This window comes from Sapajus apella, unplaced genomic scaffold (assembly GCF_009761245.1).
Source record: "Sapajus apella isolate SASKATOON/1434 unplaced genomic scaffold, GSC_monkey_1.0 scaffold29, whole genome shotgun sequence".
In the NCBI taxonomy this organism is placed as follows: Eukaryota; Metazoa; Chordata; class Mammalia; order Primates; family Cebidae; genus Sapajus; species Sapajus apella.
The window spans coordinates 23,518,771-23,541,907 of NW_022436969.1; the positions used below are offsets into that span (position 1 = coordinate 23,518,771).

General features: G+C 42.6%; 1 non-coding gene and 1 pseudogene across 2 annotated transcripts; one reads left to right on the forward strand and one right to left on the reverse strand.

Annotated features, from left to right (window-relative positions):
* Positions 1-622: 622 nt before the first annotated feature.
* On the reverse strand, positions 623-740 carry LOC116561600. Its single transcript, XR_004273506.1, has one exon. It is a non-coding gene; the product is annotated as a 5S ribosomal RNA (ribosomal RNA).
* Positions 741-6,017: 5,277 nt separating this feature from the next.
* Positions 6,018-6,550, forward strand: LOC116561566 (annotated as a pseudogene). The gene has a single exon (XR_004273486.1). The product of XR_004273486.1 is annotated as a 40S ribosomal protein S24 pseudogene (transcript).
* Positions 6,551-23,137: the final 16,587 nt, after the last annotated feature.

Sequence of the window (23,137 nt, forward strand, 5' to 3'; positions counted from 1 at the left end):
AACACACGGTTTAATTTGTACATTAATTAATTTTCATTATGTATTTTAAGTGAAATGAGGCGAGTTCTTGCCATGTTGCCCAGGCTGGTCTCAAACTCCTGGGCTCAGGTGATCCTCCTGCCTTAGCCTCCCAAAGTGCTGGGATTACGGGCATTACATCACCATGCCCAGCCACAAATTTGCTTTTAAATTCAAACTTCTGAGTTCTAGAAGTTAGAAATCCAAAAATGGGTTTGACAATGCTGAAGTTGGGGTGATTGCAGGGTGGTGCTCCTAAGGAAGGCCTTAGGGAGAATGTGTTTTCTGCTGGTTTCCATCTTCTCGGGGCTGCCTTATTCTTTGGCTCATGGGCCCTTCTATCTTCAAAGCCAGCAGTTTAGCATCTTCAAATCTCTTTCACTTACAAGGACCCTGTAATTACATTGGGCCTACTCCAATAATCCAGGATAGTTTACCCAACTCAAAAGAATTTTAGTATAAAAGAAATAATAAAAATAGTTTTCATTTTTAAGTGCCTGCTGCATACCAGTCACTGTTGACCCCTAATCTTCGGGATCTACGATTTCGCTGTGTTACCTCTGCCTTGGCTTTCTCTCTCTCTTTTTTTAAATATTGTTGTGAAAGCCTACAGCACCCAGTATTCCCAGGTGGTCTCCCATCGAAGTACTAACCAGGCCCGACCCTGCTTAGCTTCTGAGATCAGATGAGATCGGCACATTCAGGGTGGTATGGCTGTAGACTGCCTGGGCTTTCTCATCTGTAAAACAAGGGCTTGTAATATTTAAGGATATACCCTACTTCCCAGCACTCAAATATTTCCTTTTGATATGCAAAGCATTCTGGATTCTGTGAACTAGTTCTCTTTCCGTTTTGGTTAAAATATGAAGTGGGGGTTGACATCAGCAAGATGGCAAAATAGGAAGTACCAGTCATTATTACCGCAAAGAAACACCAATTTAATTTATAGACCAAGATACCAGAAGCCAGTTCAGTTGCAGTAACCCCAAGTGAGTGCAAAATTTGAAATTAGTAAGAAGAGTCATTTTGAGGGCGCCAAGATGACACAGCTCCCAGCGATTGAGATGCAGAGGGCTAGAGGACTTCATGATTCCAAACAAGGTGCCAGGTTCTTTTCTGTGGGACTGATAGGGCACTGGAATTAGGCCCAGGGAAGGAGCCGCAGGGCGAGAGCTGCCCACTGGGGCAAATCAAGAGAGCAGGGGTTGTGTGCCTACCTGAACGGTGCAGCCAGCTCGGAGGGCTGGGGAACTCAACCCCCTCGGTGCTCTGTTTCACATCTGTGCTTACCTCATCCCTCCTGCAACCCACTGTCCACAAGAGCCCTGCCAGACAGTGGGGAGCTGTGAGTAGTCGATGCAAATCTGAGCAGTGGCTACCGCCAGGCTCAGCAAGTTGTCACAGGAACCTGGGCGGGAGTTTGGACTAAGGTCAGCAGGACTGACCTTCCCACAGAGGGAGGCAGAGTTGAAAGCAGGGAAACAGACCATGGGCCTGGCAGGCCCCACCTCCACAGAACTCAAACTGAAGCCCCCACTAGAGAGCTTGGCAGCAAATACACCAGCTTGACCCCAACCAGGAAGATTGAGCTCTGGGAGAGATGCCATTGGGAAGGTGGGGCCAATCTCATCTGCAAACAAACTCCAGGGAAGGACCACCCACCCAGCAACCTGACTGAACCTGAGAGAGCCCAGCAACACCCTCTACAGGCCAAAAAAGATACAGCTCCAACCTCAACAGAAAGTAAGTCCACTCAGAGACGACTCCTGAAATCACCAACTTCAAAGATTAAAGGGAGATAAATCCACGAAGATGGGGAAAAAACAGCTCAAAAAGGATGAAACCACCAAAGAACAGAATACCTCTTCTTCTCCCAGGGATCACAACTCCTCACCATCAAGGGAACAAAAAAACAGAATGACTGACAAATTGACAGAAACAGGCTTCAGAAGGTGGGTAATAACAGACTCCTCTAAGTTAAAAGACCATGTTCTAACCCAATGCAAAGAAACTAAGAACCATGATAAAAGGTTAGATGAAATGCTAACTAGAATAACCAGCTTAGAGAAGAACATAAATGACTTGATGGAACTGAAAAACACAGCACAAGAACTTCGCAAGGCATACACAAGTTTCAACAGCCAAATTGATCAAGCAGAAGAAAGGATATCAGAGATAGAAGATCAAATCAATGAAATAAAACGAGAAGGCAAGATTAGAGAAAAAGAGTGAAAAGAAATGAACAAAGCCTCCAAGAACTATGGGATTATGTGAAAAAATGTAATCTATGGCCAGGCGCGGTGGCTCAAGCCTGTAATCCCAGCACTTTGGGAGGCCGAGGCGGGTGGATCACGAGGTCAAGAGATCAAGACCATCCTGGTCAACATGGTGAAACCCCGTCTCTACTAAAAATACAAAAAATCCGCTGGGCATAGTGGCACGTGCCTGTAATCCCAGCTACTCAGGAGGCTGAGGCAGGAGAATTGCCTGAACCCAGGAGGCGGAGGTTGAAGTGAGCCGAGATCGCGCCATTGCACTCCAGCCTGGGTAACAAGAGTGAAACTCCGTCTCAAAAAAAAAAAAAAAGAAAAATAAAAAATGTAATCTATGCTTGATCGGCGTACATGAATGTGACAGGGAGAATGAATCCAAGTTGGAATACACTCTTCAAGATATTATCCAAGAGAACTTTCCCAACCTAACAAGGCAGGCCAACATTCAAATCCAGGAAACACAGAGAACACCACAAAGATGTTCCTCAAGAAGAACAACCCCAAGGCACATGGTTGTCAGATTCACCAGGGTTGAAATGAAGGAAAAATCCTAAGGGCAGCCAGAGAAAAAGATCGAGTCACCCACGAAGGAAAGACCATCAGACTCACAGTGGATCTCTTGGCAGAAACCCTGCATGCAAAAAGGGAGTGGGGGACAATATTCAACATCCTTAAAGGAAAGAACTTTCAACCCAGAATTTCATATCTGGCCAAACTAAGCTTCATAAGTGAAGGAGAAATAAAATCCTTTATGGAAAAGCAATTGCTGAGAGATTTCGTCGCTGTAAGACCTGCCTTACAGGAGCTACTGAAGGAAGTACTAAGCAGGAAAAGAAAAAACCAGTACCAGCCACTGCAAAAAACATACCAAATGGTAAAGAATAACAAGGCAATGAAGGAGCCACATCAATTAATGGGCAAAAACACCAGCCAGTAACAAAATGGCAGGATCAACTTCAAACATAACAATATTAACGTTGAATGTAAATGGCCTAAATGTCCCAATCAAAAGACACAGACTGGCAAACTGGATAAAAAGTCAAGACCCATCAGTGTGCTGTATTCAGGAGACTCATCTCACATGCAAAGACTCACATAGACTCAAAATAAAGAGATGGAATAAGATTTAACAAGCAAATGGAGAGCAAAAAAAAAGCAGGGGTAGCAATCCTAGTCTCTGATAAAATAGACTTTAAACCAACAAAGATCAAAAGAGACAAAGAAGGGCATTACATAATGGTAAAAGGATCAATGCAAGAAGAAGAGCTAACAATCCTAAAAATTTATGCACCCAGTGCAGGACCACCCAGACACATAAAGCAAGTTCTTAAAGACCTACAAAGACACTTAGACTCCAGCACAATAACAGTGGGAGACTTTAACACTCCACTGACAATATTGGAAAGATCAACGAGACAGAAAATCAACAAGGATATCCAGGACTTGAATGCAGATTTGGACCAAGCAAACCTAATAGACATTTACAGGACACTCCACCCCAAATCCACAGAATATACATTCTTCTCAGCACCACATTGCACCTACTCCAAAATTGACCACATAATTGGAAGTAAATCACTCCTCAGCAAATGCAAAAGAATGGAAATCATAACAGCCTCTCAGACCACAGCACAATCAAATTAGAACTCAGGATTAAGAAAAGCACTCAAAACCACACAATCACATGGAAACTGAACAACTTGCTCCTGAATGATGAATTGATAAACAATGAAATGAAGGCAGAAATAAAAATGTTCTTTGAAACCAAAGAGAATGAAGACACAACGTACCAGATCCTATGGGATACATTTAAAGCAGTGTCTAGAGGAAAATTTATAGCAATAAATGCTCACATGAGAAGGAAGGAAAGAACTAAAATCACACCCTAGTGTCGAAAGAGCTAGAGTAGCAAGATCAAGAAAACTGAAAAGCAAGCAGAAGACAAGAAATAACTAAGATCAGAGCAGAACTGAAGGAGATAGAGACACAAAAAACCCTTCAAAATATCAATAAATCCAGGAGCTTATTATTTGAAAAGATCAACAAAATAGACACACTGCTAGCTGGACTAATAAAAAAGAAAAGAGAGGAATCGAATAGCTGCAATAAAAAACAATAAAGGGGAGATCACCACTGATTCCTCGGAAATACAAACTACCATCAGAGATTACTACACACAACTCTATGCACATAAACCAGTAAATCTGGAAGAAATGGATAAATTCCTGGACACCTGCACACTCCCAAGACTAAGCCAGATGGGTTCACAGCTGAATTCTACCAGATATACAAAGAGGAGCTGGTACCATTCCTGTTGAAACTATTCCAAACAATACAAAAAGAGGGAATCCACCCTAACTCTTTCTATGAGACCAACATCATCCTGATACCAAAATCTGGCAGAGACACAACTAAAAAAGAAAACTTCAGACCAATATCCATGATGAACATTGATGCAAAAATCTTCAATAAAATACTGGCAAACCAATTGCGACAGCACATCAAAAACTTACCCACCACAATCAAGTAGGCTTCATACCGGGGATGCAAGGCTGGTTCAACACATGCAAATCCATAAATGTAATTCACCACATAAACAGAACCAAAGACAAAAACCACATGATTATCTCAATAGATGCAGAGAAGGCTTCAACAAAATTCAACAGCCGTTTATGCTAAAAACTCTCAATAAACTAGGTATTGATGGAATGTATCTCAAAACAATTAAAGCTATTTACGACAAACCCACAGGCAATATCATACTGAATGGGCAAAAATTAGAAACATTCCCTTTAAAAACTGGCACTAGACAAGGATGCCCTCTCTCACCACTCCTATTCAATATAGTATTGGAAGTTCTAGCCAGAGCAATTAGGCAAGAAAAAGAAATAAAAAGCATTCAATTAGGAAAAGAAGAAGTCAAATTGTCCCTATTTGCAGGCAACATGATCGTATATTTAGAAGACCCCATCATCTCAGCCCAAAACGTCCTTAAGCTGATAAGCAACTTCAGCAAAGTCTCAGGATACAAAATCAATGTGCAGAAATCACGAGCATTCCTATACACCAATAATAGACAAACAGAGAGCAAAATCATGAGCAAATTCCCATTTACAATTGCCACAAAGAGAATAAAATACCTAGGAATACAACTAACAAAGGAGGTAAAAGATCTCTTCAAGGAGAACTACAAACCACTGATCAAGGAAATACGAGAGGACACAAACAGAAAAACGTTTCATGCTCATGGTTAGGAAGAATCAATATTGGGAAAATGGCTATACTGCCCAAAGTAATTTATAGATTCAATCAATGCTGTTCCCATCAAGCTACCATTGACCTTCTTCACAGAACTGGAAAAAAAACACCTTAAAGTTCATATGGAACCAAAAGATACCCCACATAGCCAAGACAATCCTAAGCAAAAAGAACAAAGCTGGAGGCATCACACTACCGGACTTCAAACTATACTACAAGGCTACAGTAATCAAAACAGCATGCTACTGGTACCAAAACAGAGATATAGACCAATGGAACAGAACAGAGGCCTCAGAAGCAACACCACACATCTACAACCATCCGATCTTTGACAAACCAGACAAAAACAAGCAATGGAGAAAGGATTCCCTGTTTAATAAATGGTGTTGGGAAAACTGGCTAGCCATATGCAGGAAGCTGAAACTGGACCCCTTCGTTACACCTTATACAAAAATTAACCCCAGCTCTTTTCCTCCCCAGCTGTGTAAGGATAGGCCGCCATCATGAACGACACAGTAACTATCCACACTAGAAAGTTCATGACCAACCGACTGCTTCAGAGGAAACAAATGGTCATTGATGTCCTTCACCCCAGGAAGGCAACAGTGCCTAAGACAGAAATTCGGGAAAAACTAGCCAAAATGTACAAGACCACGCCGGATGTCATCTTTGTATTTGGATTCAGAACTCATTTTGGTGGTGGCAAGACAACTGGCTTTGGCATGATTTATGATTCCCTGGATTATGCAAAGAAAAATGAACCCAAACATAGACTTGCAAGACATGGCCTGTATGAGAAGAAAAAGACCTCAAGAAAGCAATGAAAGGAATGCAAGAACAGAATGAAGAAAGTCCGGGGGACCGCAAAGGCCAATGTTGGCGCTGGCAAAAAGTGAGCTGGAGATTGGATCACAGCCGAAGGAGTAAAGGTGCTGCAATGATGTTATCTATGGCCGTTGTGGATTTTCACGAGAAGCTTAATAAACTAAAAACTTTCGTGTGAAAAAAAAAAAATTAACTCCAGATAGATTAAAGATGTAAACATAGGCTGGGCGCAGTGGCTGAAGCCTGTAATCCTAGCACTTTGGGAGGCCGAGGTGGGTGAATCACCTCAGGTCAGGAGTTCAAGACCAGCCTGGCCATCATGGTGAAACCCCATCTTAAAAATTAAATAAATAAAAATAAAAAAGATTTAAACATAAGAACTAACACCATAAAAACTCTAGAAGAAAACCTAGGCAAAACCATTCAGGACATAGGCATAGGCAAGGACTTCATGACTCAAACACCAAAAGCAATGGCAACAAAAGCCAAAATAGACAAATGGGACGTAATTATACTCCAGAGCTTCTGTACAGCAAAAGAAACAATCATTAGAGTAAACCGGCAACCAACAGAATGGGAAAAAATTTTCACAATCTACCCATCTGACAAAGGGCTTATATCCAGAATCTACAAAGAGCTAAAGCAGATTTACAGGAAAATGTAAATCTACAAAGAACTAAACCAGATTTACAGGAAAAAAAAAAAAAGTGGGCAAAGGATATGAACGGAAACTTTTCAAAAGAAGACAAATATGCGGCCAACAAACATGAAAAAATGCTCATCATCACTGGTCATTAGAGAAATGCAAATCAAAACCACATTGAGATACCATCTCATGCCAGTTACAATAGCAATCATTAAAAATCTGGAGACAACAGATGCTGGAGAGGATGTGGAGAAATAGCAACACTTTTACATTGTTGGTAGAAATGTAAATTAGTTCAACCATTGTGGAAGACAGTGTGGCGATTCCTCAAGGATCTAGAAATAGAAATTCCATTTGACCCAGCAATCCCATTACTGGGTGTGTACCCAAAGGATTATAAATCGTTCTGTCATAAAGACACATGCACACGTATGTTCATTGCAGTGCTGTTTACGATAGCAAAGACCTGGAACCAACCCAAATGCGCATCAATGATAGACTGGACAAAAAGAATGTGCCACATATACACCATGGAATACTACACAGCCATTAAAAACCATGAGTTCGTGTCCTTTGTAGAGACATGGATGAACCTAGAAACCATCATTCTCAGCAAACTGACACAAGAACAGAAAACCAAACACCGCATGTTCTCACTCATAGGCAGGTGATGAACAATGAGAACACTTGGGCACAGGGAAGGGAACAACATTCACAGGGCTAGATCGGGGGGCAGGGGGATGGAGGGGAGGGGAGGGGGGAAGCAGGGGTGGGGCAGGGAGGGGGAGAGTGATAACACTGGGAGAAATGCCTGATGTAGGCAACAGGTGGGGGTGGGGGGGTCGGGGGGAGGGAGATGGAGAGAGCAAACTACCATGGCATGTACGTACCTTTACAACAATCCTGCAGGATGCTGGACTTGCACATGTACCCCAGAGCCCAAATACAATACAAATAAAATAAAATAAAATAAAAGAGTCATTTCACTTTACTCCACCCAGGATGACACAGCCCAGCATGATGGTGAGGGTACGCCAGCTCCTGGCTTTTCCCGGGGTTGAAGCGGGTGGACTAGGGGAGAGAGAGAGGTAGAGAAGGTTGGAGCATGTGACCAAGATTCTGGTTCTTTCAACTTGTCTGAGTTGGAATACTGACAGAACTGGCATGCTTTGGATGCCTGGGGTATGCTAAAGCACAGGACAGCAGAAGATAGCTTGCTGTGCCACCACAGCCTGTAGTGCCACAGGCCAGTGTGGCTGGACACCATCAAGAGAAATCACCCAATTCGCATTTTCTCTCCCGGAAGGAATGGAACGTACACTCCAGCATCCCAGCTTTTTATAGTGCTGCCCAAGGGACTGTTGCCCATCTCATCTAACTTGGGGTGCTTACAGGAAGCTGTCATGCTTTGCCAGGGGGCCCCTGAGAACAAAGGGGCTACTTGCCCTGCAGCACCAGAGAGCATGCAATTCTGAAGACAGACACCAGAGGGAGCAAGAGATTACAAAATGAAAAACCAGCAACCTTTAGTTGGAAAATTACACAATCCTAAGAAGTTGAACTTGGGAAAACATTTAAGAGATTCCAGAATCTCTACCCAGGGTAGTTGGTGAAGATCACCCCTGTACAAAGCCAGTATGCAAAGATTGGGAGTGGCTGGACGCGGTGGCTCACGCCTGTAATCCCAGGCATGAGGATCACCTGAGGTCAGGATCTGGGTGACCCGGGCAGGAGGATCATCTGAGGTCAGGAGTTCAAGAGCAGCCTGACCAACGTGGCAAAACCCTGTCCCTACTAAAGATACAAAAAAATAATTAGCTGGGCGTGGTGGTGTAAGCCTATAATCCCAGCTATCTGGGAGGCTGAAGCAGGAGAATCGCTTGAACCCGAAAGGTGGAGGTTGCAGTGAGCCAAGATTGCACCACTGCACTCCACCCTGGGTGACAGAACTAAACTCTGTCTCAAAAAAAAAGAAAAGAAAAAGAAAATATGAAGCTCACTGGCAAAGTAAATACAGAGAAATGCAGAATCTTTCAGGACTATAATGGTAGTGCATTTTTAATTTTGGTACAGAATTTACAAGACAAAGCATAAAAATACCTGTAACTGGCCAGGCGTGGTGACCCACATCTGTAATCCCAGCACTTGGGGAGGATAACTTGAAGCCGGGAGATTAAGGCCAGACTGGGCAGCAAAATGAAGCCCCATTTCTAAAAATCAAAACAAAACTATAACTGTAAAAATATGTTAAAATATCTTATGGATACACACTATGTGAAAGTATAATTTGTGACATCAATAATTTTTTAAGCTTCTGCACAGCCAAAGAAATAATCAGCAGAATAAACAGACAACTCACAGAGTGAGAGAAAATTCGCAAACTATCCATCTGACAAAGGAATAATATCCAGAGTCTACAAGGAACTCAAATGGGCAAGAAAAAAACAATCCTCTCAAAAAGTGGGCAAAGAACATAGACAGTTCTCAAAAGAAGATATACAAGCAGCAAACAAACATGAAAAAATGTTCAACATCACTAATCTGCATGGAAATGTAAATTAAAACTGTAATGAGATATCACCTTACTCCTGCAAGAATTATCATAATTAAAAAGTCAAAAAAGCAATAGATGTTGGCATGGATGTGGTGAAAAGGGAACACTTCTACACTGCTGGTGGGAATGTAAATTAGTACAACCAATATGGAGATTCCTTAAAGAACTGAAAGTAGAACACCATCTGATCCAGCAGTCCCACTATGAGTATCTACCCAAACGAAAATAAGGCATCATATGAAAAAGAATACATGCACACGCATGTTTATAATAGCACAACTGAAAATTTTGATGCAGAACCGACCTAAGTGATCATCAGCCAATGAGTGGATGAAGAAAATGTGGTATATATTCATCATGTAGTACTACTTTTCAGCCACAAAAAGGAATGAAATATTTTTTGCAGCAACTTGGATGGAGCTGGGGGCCATTATTCTAAGTAAAGTAACTCAGAAATGGAAAACCCATTATTGTACCTCTCACTTATAAATGGAAGCTAAGATATGAGGACACAAAGGCATAAGAATGATATAATGGACTTCAGCAAGCCAGGCACAGTGGCTCACACCTGTTATCCCAGCACTTTGGGAGGCCAAGGCGGGTGGATTGCTTGAGGCCAGAAGTTCAAGACCACCCTAGCCAACATAGTGAAACCACATCTCTAAAAAAAAATAAAAAATAATAATAAAAAAAAAATTATCTGGGTGTGGTGGCATGTGCTTGTAGTCCCAGCTGCTAGGAAGGCTGAGGCCATGAGAATCATTGAACCCAGGAGGTGGAGGTTGCAGTGAGCTGAGATTGCACCGCTGCATTCCAGCCTAGGCAGCAGAACAAGATTCTGTCTCAGGGTAAATGAAAAAAAAAAGAATGAAATAATGGACTGGGGACTTAGCTGAGGAGGTTTAGAGTGGGGTGAGGAATAAAACACCACATATTGATTATAACGTACACTGCTCAGGTGATGGGTGCACTAAAATCTCAGAAATCACCACTGAAGAACTTTTCCATGTAACAAAAACTACCTAGTTTTCCATGTACCCCAAAAACTATTGAAATAAAAATTTTAAAAATAATTTTTTAAGCTGAGGTCTTGCTGTGTTGCCCAGGCTGGTTTTGAACTCCTGAGCTCAAGCCACCCTCCCACCTTGGCCTCCTGAGCCACTGCACCTGGCCCTACATCAATAATTTAAAAGTAGAGTTGTAAAAGTGGTTTTTGTGGCCAGGTGTGGTGGCTCGCACCTGTAATCCAAGCACTTTGGAGGCCAAGGTGGACGGACCACCTGAGGTCGGGAGTTCAAGACCAGCCTGACCAACATGGTGAAACGCCGTCTTATTTAAAAAAAAAAAAAAAAAAAAAAGTGGTTTTTGTATATGATTGAAGTTAAGTTGTTATCTGCTTAAAATGGACTGTTACAGGTATAAGATGTCTCATGTAAGTCCTAGGATAACCACAAAATAAATACCTATATCCTTTCAAAATTGAAACCAAACCTCTCAAACCCTGCCACTGCTTTATTATCTAATATTGGGATATTTATGGAATATCCCAAATCCTTTGTTGTCATTTCAACAATGTGCACAGCACTTTCACCAGGAGTAGGTTACATCTCAAGAAACCACTTTCTTTGCTCATCCATAAGAAGCCACTCCTGATCTCTTCAAGTTTTATCATGAGATTGCAGCAATTTATCCACATCTTTAGGGTCCACTTTTAATTTTAGTTCTTTTGCTGTTTCCATCACATCTGCAATCACTTCTTTCACTGAAATCTTGAACTGTTCAAAGTCATCCATGAAGGTTGGAACAGACTTATCTTAATGTTGATATTTTGACCTCCTCCTATGAATCAAAATATACTTAGTGGCAGCTAGAATGGGGATCCTTTTCAGAAAGTTTTCAATTTACTTTGCCTAGATCCATCAGAGGAATCACTATTTATGACAGCTATAGCCTTAGGAAATGTATTTCTGAAATAAGAAAACTTGAAAGCTGAAACTACTCCTTAATCTGTGGGCTGCAGAATGGATGTTGTAATGTTGTATTAGCAGGCATGAAAACAACATTAATATCCTAGTACATTTCCATCAGAGTTCTTGAGTGACCAGGTATATTGTCAATGACTGGTAGTATTTTGAAAGGAATCTTTCCGAGCGGTAGGCCTCAACAGCAGGATTAAAATATTCAGTGAGCCATGCTGTGAACAGATGTGCTGCCATTCGGGCCTTGATGTTCCATTGATAGACCACAGGAAGAGTAGATTTAGCATAATTCTTAAGGGCCCTGGAATTTTTGGAATGGTAAACATTGGCTTCAGCTTAAAGTTATTAGCTGCATTGGCCCGTAACAAGTAAGTCATCCTGTCCTTTGAATCTTTGAAGCTAGCCATTGACTTCTGCTTTCTAGCTAGGAAAGTCCTAGATGGCATCTTCCAATAGAAAACTGTTTCATTTACATTGAAAATCTGTTGTTTAGGGTAGCCACCTTCACCGATTAGCTGAATCTTCTGGGTAACTTGCTGCAGCTGCTCTATCAGTACAAGGTAAAACATGCTTTACCTTGCATGTTTATGGTTTGAAAACAGCTTTTTTTTTTTCTTAAATTTCATGAACCTACCTCTGCTAGCTTCCAACTTTTCTTCTGCAGCTTCCTCACCTCTCTCAGCCTTCACAGAATTGAAAAAGAGGTAGAACCTTGCCCTGGACTAGACTTCAGCTTAAGGTAATATTGTGGATGGTTTGCTCTTCTATTCAGATCACTAAACTTTCCATATTAGCAATGAGGCTGTTTTGCTTTCTATCATTCGAGTTCACTGAGGTAGCACTTTTTTTTTTGAGATAAAGTCTAGCTTTGTTGCCCAGGTTGGAGTGCAGTGGCATGATCTCAGCTCATTGCAACCTCTGCCTCTCGGGTTCAAGCGATTCTCCTGCCTCAGCCTCCTTGAGTAGCTGGAACTGCAGGCACACACCACCATACCCAGCTAATTTTTTTTTTTTTGTATTGTCAGTAGAGATGGGGTTTTGACATTTTGGCCAGGCTGGTCTTGAACTCCTGACCTCAGGTGATCTTCTGACCTCGGCCTCCTAAAGTTTTGGGATTACAGGCATAAGCCACCACGCGCAGCCTGGAGTAGCACTTTTAATTTCCTTCAAAAACTTTTTCTTCGCATTCACAACTTGGCTAGCTGTTTGACGCAAGAGACTTTGTTTAGGGCCTGTCTGAGCTTTTGAATGCCCTCCTCACTAAGCTTAATCAGTTCTAGCTTTTGATTTGAAGAGAGAGACTTGTGACTCTTCCTTTCAGTTGAACACTTAGAGGCTGCTGTAGGATTATTAAGAGGACTCATTTCAATATTGTTGTATCTTAGGAAATAGGAGACCCAAGGAGTGGGAGAGAAATGGGAGAACGAATGGCTGGTTGGTGTTGCAGTCAGAACACACACATTTATCAGTTAAGTTCTTTATCTTATATGGGTGCAATCTGTGGTGCCGCAAACCAGTTACAATAAGTAACATCAAAGATCACGGATTGCAGATTAACATAACATATAACAGTAATGAGAAAGTTTGAATTATCTTAAGAATTACCAAGATATGACACAGAGACCCAAAGTGAGTACATGGTATTGAGAAAATGGCTCAATAGACTTGCTTGACGCAGGGTTGCCACAAAACTTCAGTTTGTGAAAAAGCACACTAGCTGTGAAACGCAATAAAGGGAGGGGCGATAAAATGAGGTGTGCCTGTAGTAGCAACCCAAATTCAACAGCACATTAACAGGATTATATTCCAGGACCAAAAGGAATTCATCCCTGGATGTGAGGATGGTTCCACATATGGAAATGAATAAATGCACTACAACACATTAACAGGAAAAAGGGAAAAAATCATATACCTATGTCAATTGATGCAGAACAAACACTTGACAAAGCTCAACTCCCTGTTCAAAAGACTCAACAAACTAGGACTAGAGGGAAATTACTTCAGCCTCGGTAGTAAAGGTTATACGTGAAATGCCCATAGCCACAGTCATACTCAACTATGAAAAACTGAATGCTTTTCTTGCAAGATTAGGAACCAGGCAAGGAAACTCACTCTTACCACTTTTATTCAGCATAGTTCCTAAGTCCTAGCCAGAGAAATACGCAAGAAAAAGAAATAAAAATCATCCAGATTGGAAAATAAGTAAAATATTGTCTGATAGTAGAGGACATGAACTCATATGTAAAAGTCCTTCAAAATTCCACAAAACATTAAAACTAATAAATGAATTCAGCAAAATTGCAGGATATAAAATCAACATTTAAGCATCAGCTGTGTTTCCGTACACAAACAATGAACAATCCAATAAATAAATAAACGTCCCATTTACAATAGCATAAAAGAGAATAAAATAGTAATAAACTAAACCAAGGAGGCAAAAGAGTTATGTAATGAAAATGATAAGACGTTGCTGAAAGAAATTAAAGAAGACACAAATAAGTGGAAATGCATCTCATATTCATGGATTGGAAGACAATATTGATAAGATGTCCTTACTACCCAAAGCAGTCTACAGATTTAATGCAATCTGCGTGAAAATCTCAATGGCATTTTTTGCAGACATAGAAAAAAATCTTAAATCCATATTGAATCTTAAAGGACCCCAAAAAAACAAACTTGAAAAAGAACAAAGCTGGAGATCTCACACTTCCTGATTTTAAAGCATATTACAAAGCTAGAGTAATTGAAACAATATGATACTGGCATAAAGACAGACATATTGACCAATGGAACAAAATACAGAGCCCAGAACAGAATACAAGGCATATTACAAAGCTACAGTAATTGAAACAACATAGAATTGACATAAAGACAGACATAGAGACCAATGAAACAAAATACAGAGCCCAGAAATAAACCTTCATGCTTACAAAGATCTTCAACAAAGATGCCAAGACTATACAATGGAGAAAGGATAGCTCTTCAGCAAATGGTACCAGGAAAATTGCATATCTACATGGGAAAGAACAAAAGTGGACCCTTATTCTACACCATATACAAAAATCAATTCAAAATTTATTAAAGACCTAAGCCTAAGACCTGAAACTATAAAACTAAAAGAAAACATAGGGGAGAAACTTCATGACAGTAGAAGAAGGGCAATGACTTCTTGGCTATGACACCAAAGGCACAGGTAACAAAATATAAAATAGGCAAATGGGACTACATCAAAAACTTCTGCACAGCAAAGAAAACAAACACAGTGAATAGGAAACCTACAGAATGGGAGAAAATACTTGAAAATTATTTATCTGCTGAAGGGTTAACATCCAGAATATATAAAGAACTCCTACTACTTAATAACAACAGCAACAACAAATGTTTGTAAATGGTCAAAGGATACCTTTTACCCCGATATGATTATTATACATTGTATGCTCATATCAAAATATCCAAAGTACCCCATATATATACCTACTATGTACCCATAAAAATTAAACTTTTTTTTTTTTTTTGAGACAGAGTTTCGCTCTTGTTACCCAGGTTGGAGTGCAATGGCGCGATCTCAGCTCACCACAACCTCCGCCTCCTGGGTTCAGGCAATTCTCCTGCCTCAGCCTCCTGAGTAGCTGGGCTTACAGGAACGTGCCACCATGCCCAGCGGATTTTTTGTATTTTTAGTAGAGATGGGGTTTCACCATGTTGACCAGGATGGTCTCGATCTCTTGACCTCGTGATCCACCCGCCTCGGCCTCCCAAAGTGCTGGGATTACAGGTGTGAGCCACTGCGCCCGGCCAAACATTTTTTTTAAAATTGCCTGGGCACAATGGCTCATGCCTGTAATTCCAGCACTTTGGGAGGCCGAGGCAGGTGGATCACCTGAGGTCAGGAATTCAATCAAGACCAGCCTGGCCAGCATGGCAAAACCCCATCTTTACTAATAGCAGGGCATGTGCCTGTAATCCCAGCTACCTGGGAGGCACAAGAATTGCTCGAACCAACCCAGGAGGTGGAGGTTGCAGTGAGCCGAGATACTGCCACTTTACTTCCTCCTGGACAGCAGCATGAGACTCCGTCTCAAATAAATAAATAAATAAATAAAAATAGGCCAGACATGGCGGCTCATGCCTGTAATCCTAGCACTTTGGGAGGCTGAGGTGGGCGGATCAACTGAGGTCAGGAGTTCAAGACCAGCCTGGTCTACATGATGAAACCCCGTCTCTATTAAAAGTACAAAAATTAGCCAGGTGTGGTGGCAGGTGCCTGTAATCCCAGCTACTCAGGAGGCTAAGGCAGGAGAATTGCTTGAACCCCGGGAGGTGGAGGTGCAGTGAGCTGATATCACACCACAGCACTCCAGCTTGGGTGGCAGAGAGAGACTCCATCTCAAAAAAATAAGTAAATAAAAAATAAATAAAAATTTAAAAATAGGCAAAGAATAGACATTTCTTCAATGAAGGTATACGAGTGAGCAACGTATGAAAAGGTCTTCAACATTTCCAATCATCAGAGAAATGCAAACTAAAACCACATGTGGTCTATAATCCTGGCACTTTGGGAGGCTGAGGCGGGAAGATCACAAGAGTTCGAGGCCAGCCTGGCCAACATGGTGAAACCCCAATTCTACTAACAATACAAAAATTAGCTAGATGTGGTAGTGCACACATGTAGTCCCAGCTACTTGGGAGGCTGAGGAAGGAGAATTACTTGAGCCTGGAGGCAGAGGTTGCAGTGAGCTGAGATTGCACCACTGCACTCCATCCTGGGTGACAGAGCGAGACTGTGGAGTCTCAAACAAAACAAAACAGGCCGATGCGGTTGCTCACACCTAAAATGCCAGCACTCTGGGAGGCCAAAGTGGGTGGATCACCTGAGGTTAGGAGTTCGAGACCAGCCTGGCCAATATGACAAAACCCTGTCTCTACTAAAAAAATACAAAAATTAGCTGGGCATAGTGGTGTGCACCTGTAATCCTAGTTAGAAGGCTAAGGCTGGAGAATCACTTGAACCTTGAAGGGAGAGGTTGCAGTGAGACGAGATCGTGCCACTACACCCCAGCCTGGGCAACAGATTAAGACTCCATCTCAAAAACAAAACAAAACAAAATACTATGTGAGGTGTCACTTCATACCCATTAGGCTGGCCATTATTAAAAGAAAAAAAATACAAGCATTGATGAAGATGTGGAGAAACTTGAACTCTTGCACGCTTTCGGTGGAACTGTAAGCTGGTGCACTTGCTATAGACAACAACATGGAGGTTGCTCAAAGAATTAAAAATAGGCATAATATAACCTAGCAATCCTCCTTCTGAGATGTATGTCCAAAAGAAGCAAAATCAGAATCTCAAAGAGTCATTTGCACACCCATGCTCGTTACAGTGTTATTCATGATAGCCAAGATGGAGAAGCAACCTAAATGCCCCAGAACAGATGAATGGATAAAGAAAAGGAAGCATAACAGATAATGGAATCCTGGCATATGCTACAATCTGAATGAACCTTGAGGGCGGTCTTAGTCCATTCAGGCTGCTATAACAAAATACTGTAAACAGGCTCACTTATAAACAACAAAAATTTATTTCTCACAGTTCTAGAAGCTGGACCTTCAAGATCAAGGCAGATGTGGTGTCTAGAGAGCCTTGCTTTCTGGATAATAGATGGCACCTTCTCACTGTTTCTCACATAGAAGGGGCAAGGAGTCTCCCTGGGGCCTCTTTTATAAAGGCACCAATCCCAGTCATGAAGACTGCACCCCCATAACTCACCTGATCACCTTTCAAAGACCGCACCTCTTAACACCATCAACTTGGGGGGTAGTGTTTCAACAAAGGATTTCAACATAGGAATTTGAAGAGGGGACACAGACATTCAGACCATAGCATCAGGAGAAACCAAATCTTTGAACCTAAAAGATTTGGTAGCTACATCAAAAATAATGTGGTTTACTCTTAGCTTTCTTCTTCCCTTTCTTTAGGAGGTATTTTCAGTTCCCTGTGGCATATATAAAGGTAGTAATGTGTGGGAACAGGGAGGAGATGACCCTAAGCCGCCTGGCTTTTCCAGTGGGAGGAAGTGATGTCTGAGTGCAGCAAAAGTTAACAAACTGAGGATGGGGAAGTGGGCACCAGGCCGAGAGAACAGCTTGGATGAAGGCAGGGAGCTGAAAAGCAAAGCAGTGGGGTTGATGCTGAGTGGTGCGTCTCACCGTGCACTCACTGCTGACTTCATCTTTGCACCCTACTGCCTGATAACAGCATCTGCTGAGTAAAGGTCTGCTAAATGAGTACACAATAATATATGTAGAGATTTTCGTCTGGAAGAGCCCAGTGAAAGTGAACAATGAGCAGAACATATTAGGCACACTGGGGGGCATTATTATTGTGTGTGTGCTTTTTTTACTGTGGTTATAGGGAGTAGAAACTGTGAAACGAGCGCTCTGAATGAAGAGACCCCCGAAACAGGCTTTGTGTGAGTAACATGGCTGCTTATTCACCCGGGTGTGGGCAGGCTGAGTTCAAAAAGAGAGTCAGTGGAGGGCGGTGGGATAGGAGTTGGCTTTACAGGTTTGGGGTAGGCAGTGGAAAGTTACAGAAGTTACAGTTCAAGGCAGTTTTTGCAAGCTGGGAGGGGGTCCTAGGGTCTGGAGTCATGAGGTTGACCAAGGTCAGTTACAAAGTCCAGTCACCTTATCAGTTGAGGTGAAAATAAGGAACAATAGAAGAATGTCTCAAAGTTAATTAGGCACCGCAGGGGTTGGTCATTCTTCCCCTTTTTGTGGTTTTCCAGTTGCTTCAGACTTCCTAGTTCCAGGAACTCTTCTGGAGTGTATGTGCAGATCACAGAGGTTACCATGTGGTCCATGGTGCAGTCAGTCAGTCTAAAAGACCTTACAGAAACCAGATCACTGAAACTGCTCCGTGCATGAAAGGAAGGAAGGATTTCTTTGTGGCCCCTAAGGAGGAGGGAAGGAATCTGGTCATTGAGACAGACTTAGCTTTGTGCTGGTGCTGCAGGGCAGAGCAAACGCCTGGGACAGCTAAAGCATGGGTAAGGCTGAAAATTCCTTTTTTTTTTTTTTGAGCCAGAGTTTCGCTCTGTTGCCCAGGCTGCAGTGCAATGGCACAATCTTGGCTCATCGCAGCCTCTACCTCCCAGGTTCAAGCGATTCTCCTGCCTCAGCCTCCCGAGCATCTAGGCTTATAGATGCCTGCCACCGTGCCTGGCTAAGGCTGAAACTTCTAATTGCGCCCTTTTCCCCAGGTTTGTACCTTGTTCACAGGGACCTCTATTAACTCCTCCATCACCCTGGCCATGTGGCCATGCTAACAAACCTTGTTAACATTTTTGTTTTCCAATTCCAAATGGTTGTTGGGTTGCACTAGATACATTCAGATCTTTAATTCTCAAATGATCCAAGTATTTTTAAAAGGTCTAGATTTAGTTATTGATGTTACCAAATTTGCCAGCCCTGGGTAACTTTTCATATGACTTTGAAGGCAAGGGACGGGTGTGTGGTGATTATGCTATTAGGAATGAATGGAGGCCCCAGGCAAAGCTCCCTCATCCCCCACACCTCTCTACCGAGGTCCCCTAGGTAGCCACACCTCAGGACAGGGACCCATCTTGATGGAGCAGCTGCCTCTACTACCTAGAAGACGCAGCAGGCAGGTCATGTCTTCCCTCCTGACTCCTGTGGTGTTTATTGGCCACTGTGATTTCCAGTCGCGCTGGGAACACGCAGACCTGCAGGACAGCCCCGTGTAGATACCCAGGCTCTGTTAACACAGGAGAATTCCACACCCATGCTGACCCTCTCTGCCCGAGGAGAGCCATCTTGTGCTCACACAAAGTGGGCAGCTGTGTTTTCCACGTGGATTGTGTGAGAACTGGAATGAGAACTACATTTAAAACATTCTTGTTGGTCCCAGGCTTATTATAAGGTACATTCATTTCAATTGTCCTGAATGCAAACATTTTTTTTTTCTTCAAGATAGGGTCTCACTCTGTCGCCCAGGCTGGTGTGCAGTGGCAAAATCTCAGCTCACTGCAGCCTCTGACTCTCAGATTCAAGCGATTCTCCTGCCTCAGCCTCCTCAGTAGCTGGGATTACAGGCTCGCACCACCAAACCCAGCTAATTTTTGTATTTTTAGTAGAGACGGGGTTTCACCATGTTGGCCAGGCTGGTCTCAAACTCCTGGCCTCAAGCGATCTGCCCTCCTTCAACTCCCAAAGTGCTGGGATTACAGGTATGAGCCATCATGTCCAGCCCTGAGTGCATACTTGAAAGAATAAAAGCACCCCACTGCCCAGCAGGTACACATGAGGATGAGTGAGGTTAAAGAGGACACAACTTGTTTCTTAGATCTTAATGTCAAATAAAAGGTCAGTTATCGGCCAGGCATGGTGGTTCATGCCTATAATCCAAGCACTTTGGGAGGCCCAGGCCAGCCAATCACCTGAGGTCATAAGTTTGAGACCAGCCTGACCAACATGGTGAAACCCTGTCTCTACTAAAAATACAAAAATTAGCCAGGTGTGGTGGCAGGCGCCTGTAATCCCAGCTACTCAGGAGTCTGAGCAGGAGAATCGCTTGAACGCAGGTGCCGGAGGTTGCAGCGAGCTGAGATCACACCACTGCACTCCAGCCTGGGCAACAGAGTGAGGAGAGAGACAGAGAGAGAGAGAGATAGATACAGTGAAAGGGAGGGAAGGAGGGAGGGAGGGAGGGAGGAAGGAAGGAAGGAAGGAAGGAAGGAAGGAAGGAAGGAAGGAAGGAGGGAGGGAGGGAGGGAGGGAGGGAGGGAGGAAGGAAGGAAGGAAGGAAGGATGGAAGGAAGGAAGGGAGGAAAGAAGGAAGGAAGGGGGGAAGGAAGGAGGGAAGAGCTCAGTTATCCTGGATTCATATAACCAGAATCCTTTATTTCCCTAGAATAGAATGTCTGCATTCCATTTTTAGGAGAAATAAGAATCAGTTCCAGAGATTTAGTTAAGGCAACTCTCCCGGGCTCTGTCCTGGAGTCGTGTGTGGGAATAGCTCGGGTTCCAGCCCTCCGGCACTTTACTTCATGTGCTCTGTGGAGAGAACTTAAGATTGGACTGAAGAACCTCTTCTAGAATATTCAATTCTTTTTTTCTCTTTAATAGAGATGAGGTTTCACCATATTGGTCAGGCTGGTCTTGAACTTCTGACCTTGTGATCTGCTCGCCTTGGCCTACCAAAGTGCTGGGATTACAGGCATAAGCCACTGCACCCAGCAAGTATTCAATTCTTAAAAACAAAGTCTGACTATATTCAGTGTACTTTACTTAATTCATCAGGACTGCTTTCAGAAAATTATTCCAAAACAAGAGCATTCTCTTATTATTATTGTATGAGTCTTCAGGAATAAGAGTGTTAATCGAGGGCTGATTCGCGGTGAACAGTTCGCCTACTTGGCCTTTCATTGTACTTCCCCAGCAGTTTGTCCATCTTCCCACATTCCTAAGAAGAGAAAAGGGATGATTTGGGGTCTAAACTGTGCACTCTCTCTCTTTTTAATTTTACAATTTGCATACCATAAAATTATAATTTCAAATATATATAACTCAGTGTTTTTTTTTAGTATAATCAGAGTTGTGCAACTATTAGCACAATCAATTTTATATCTTTTATCTCAGAAAGAAACTTCTTAGTCACTAATCTGGTAAACTTTATTTATTTATTTATTTTCAGATGGAGTCTCACTCTGTCACCCAGGCTGGAGTGCAGTGGTGTGATCTTGGCTCACTGCAAACTCCGCCTCCCAGGTTCAAGCAATTCTCCTGCCTTATCCTCCCAAGTAGCTAGGATTACAGGCATCATGCCTGGCTAATTTTTGTATTTTTAGTAGAGATGGGATTTCACCATTTTGGCCAGCATCGTCTCAAACTTCTGACCTCAAGGGATCGCCGGCCTTGGCCTCCCAAAGTGCTGGGATTGCATGCATGAGCTACCATGCTCGGCCTAGCTAGTAAATTTTATAAGTTGTTGTAAAATTCTTCTCCCCTCCCTAACCCCTGCCAACAGCAAATCGACTCTCTGACAGTATGAATTTGCTTATTCTGAGCATTTCATAGAAATGAAGTTATGGAATATGTGACCTTTTGTGGCTGGCTTCTTTCACTTAGCGTATTTTCAAGGTTCGTCCGTGTTGTAGCGTATGCCAGTAGTACTTCATTCCTTTTTCCTGCCAAAAAATAGCCCATTCATGAATACACCATAATTTGTTTATCCATTCTTCAGTTGATGGACATTTGGGTTGTCTCTTACTTTGCAGCTTTTATGAATAAGGCTGCTATGAACATTTCTGTCTAAGTTCTTAGGTGAATGTATGCTTTCATTTGTCTTAGATGCTATATTAGGCTGGGTTCTCCAGAGAACAAAAACAGGACTTATAGGGTACATGCAGGGGCACACACACACAGTATATCTACACATATACATATAGATGCGTGTATATACACACATATACAGTATACACACACACATGATTAGTATCAGGAATTGGCCTGTGTGATTATGAAGGCTGAGAAATTCAAGATCTTCAATCAGCAAACTGGAGACCCAGGAGAGCCGATGCTGTGAGTTCTGGTTCAAGTCCATGGGCTGAAAACCAGGAGAGTCAATGCTATAAGTCCCAGTCTGAGTCTGATTCTTAATTTTCTTTTTTGTTTTGTTTGTTTGAGGCATGGTCTCACTCTGTCACCCAAGCTGGTATAATCATAGCTCACTTCAGCCTCTAACTCCTGGGCTCAAGCAACCCTCCTGCCTCAGCCTCCTGAGTAACGGGGAATACGGGGGTTTGCCATCACCTTTTTTGTTCTTATTTATTTATTTATTTATTTTTTTGAGACAGAGTCTCGCTCTGTTGCCAGGCGCCAGGCTAGAGTGCAGTGGGCGATCTTGGCTCACTGCAACCTCTGCCTCCCGGGTTCAAGCAATTCTCCTGCCTTAGCCTCCCAGGTAGCTGGGACTACAAGCGCATGCCACCACACCCAGCTAATTTTTTTTGTGTTTTTAGTAGAGATGGGGTTAGCCAGGATGTTCTCGATCTCTTGACCTCGCGATCTGCCCGCCTCTGCCTCCCAAAGTGCTGGGATTACAGACTTGAGCCACCGTGCCGGGCCTACCTTTTTTTGTTCTTTACAGACCTTCGGTGGGTTGAATGAGGCCCACTGGCTTTGGGGAAGCCAACATACTTTACTCTGTGTACTGATTCAAACATGAATCTCATCCAGAAGCACACATACAGATACCCAGAAATATGTTTAACCAAACATCTGGGCACATTGGGGCCCACTTATGTTGACACAAAAAAAATTTTTTTTTTTTTTAAGACAGAGTCTCGCTCTATCACCAGGCTGGAGTGCAGTGGCATGATCTCAGCTCACTGCACCTTCCGTTTTCCTGTTTCAAGCAATTCTCCTGCCTCAGCCTCCCGAGTAGCTGGGACTACAGGCGCGCACCACCACGCCCAGCTAATTTTTTGTATTTTTTTTAGTAGAGACGGGGTTTCACCTTGTTGGCTAAGATGGTCTCGATCTCTTGACCGCGTGATCCACC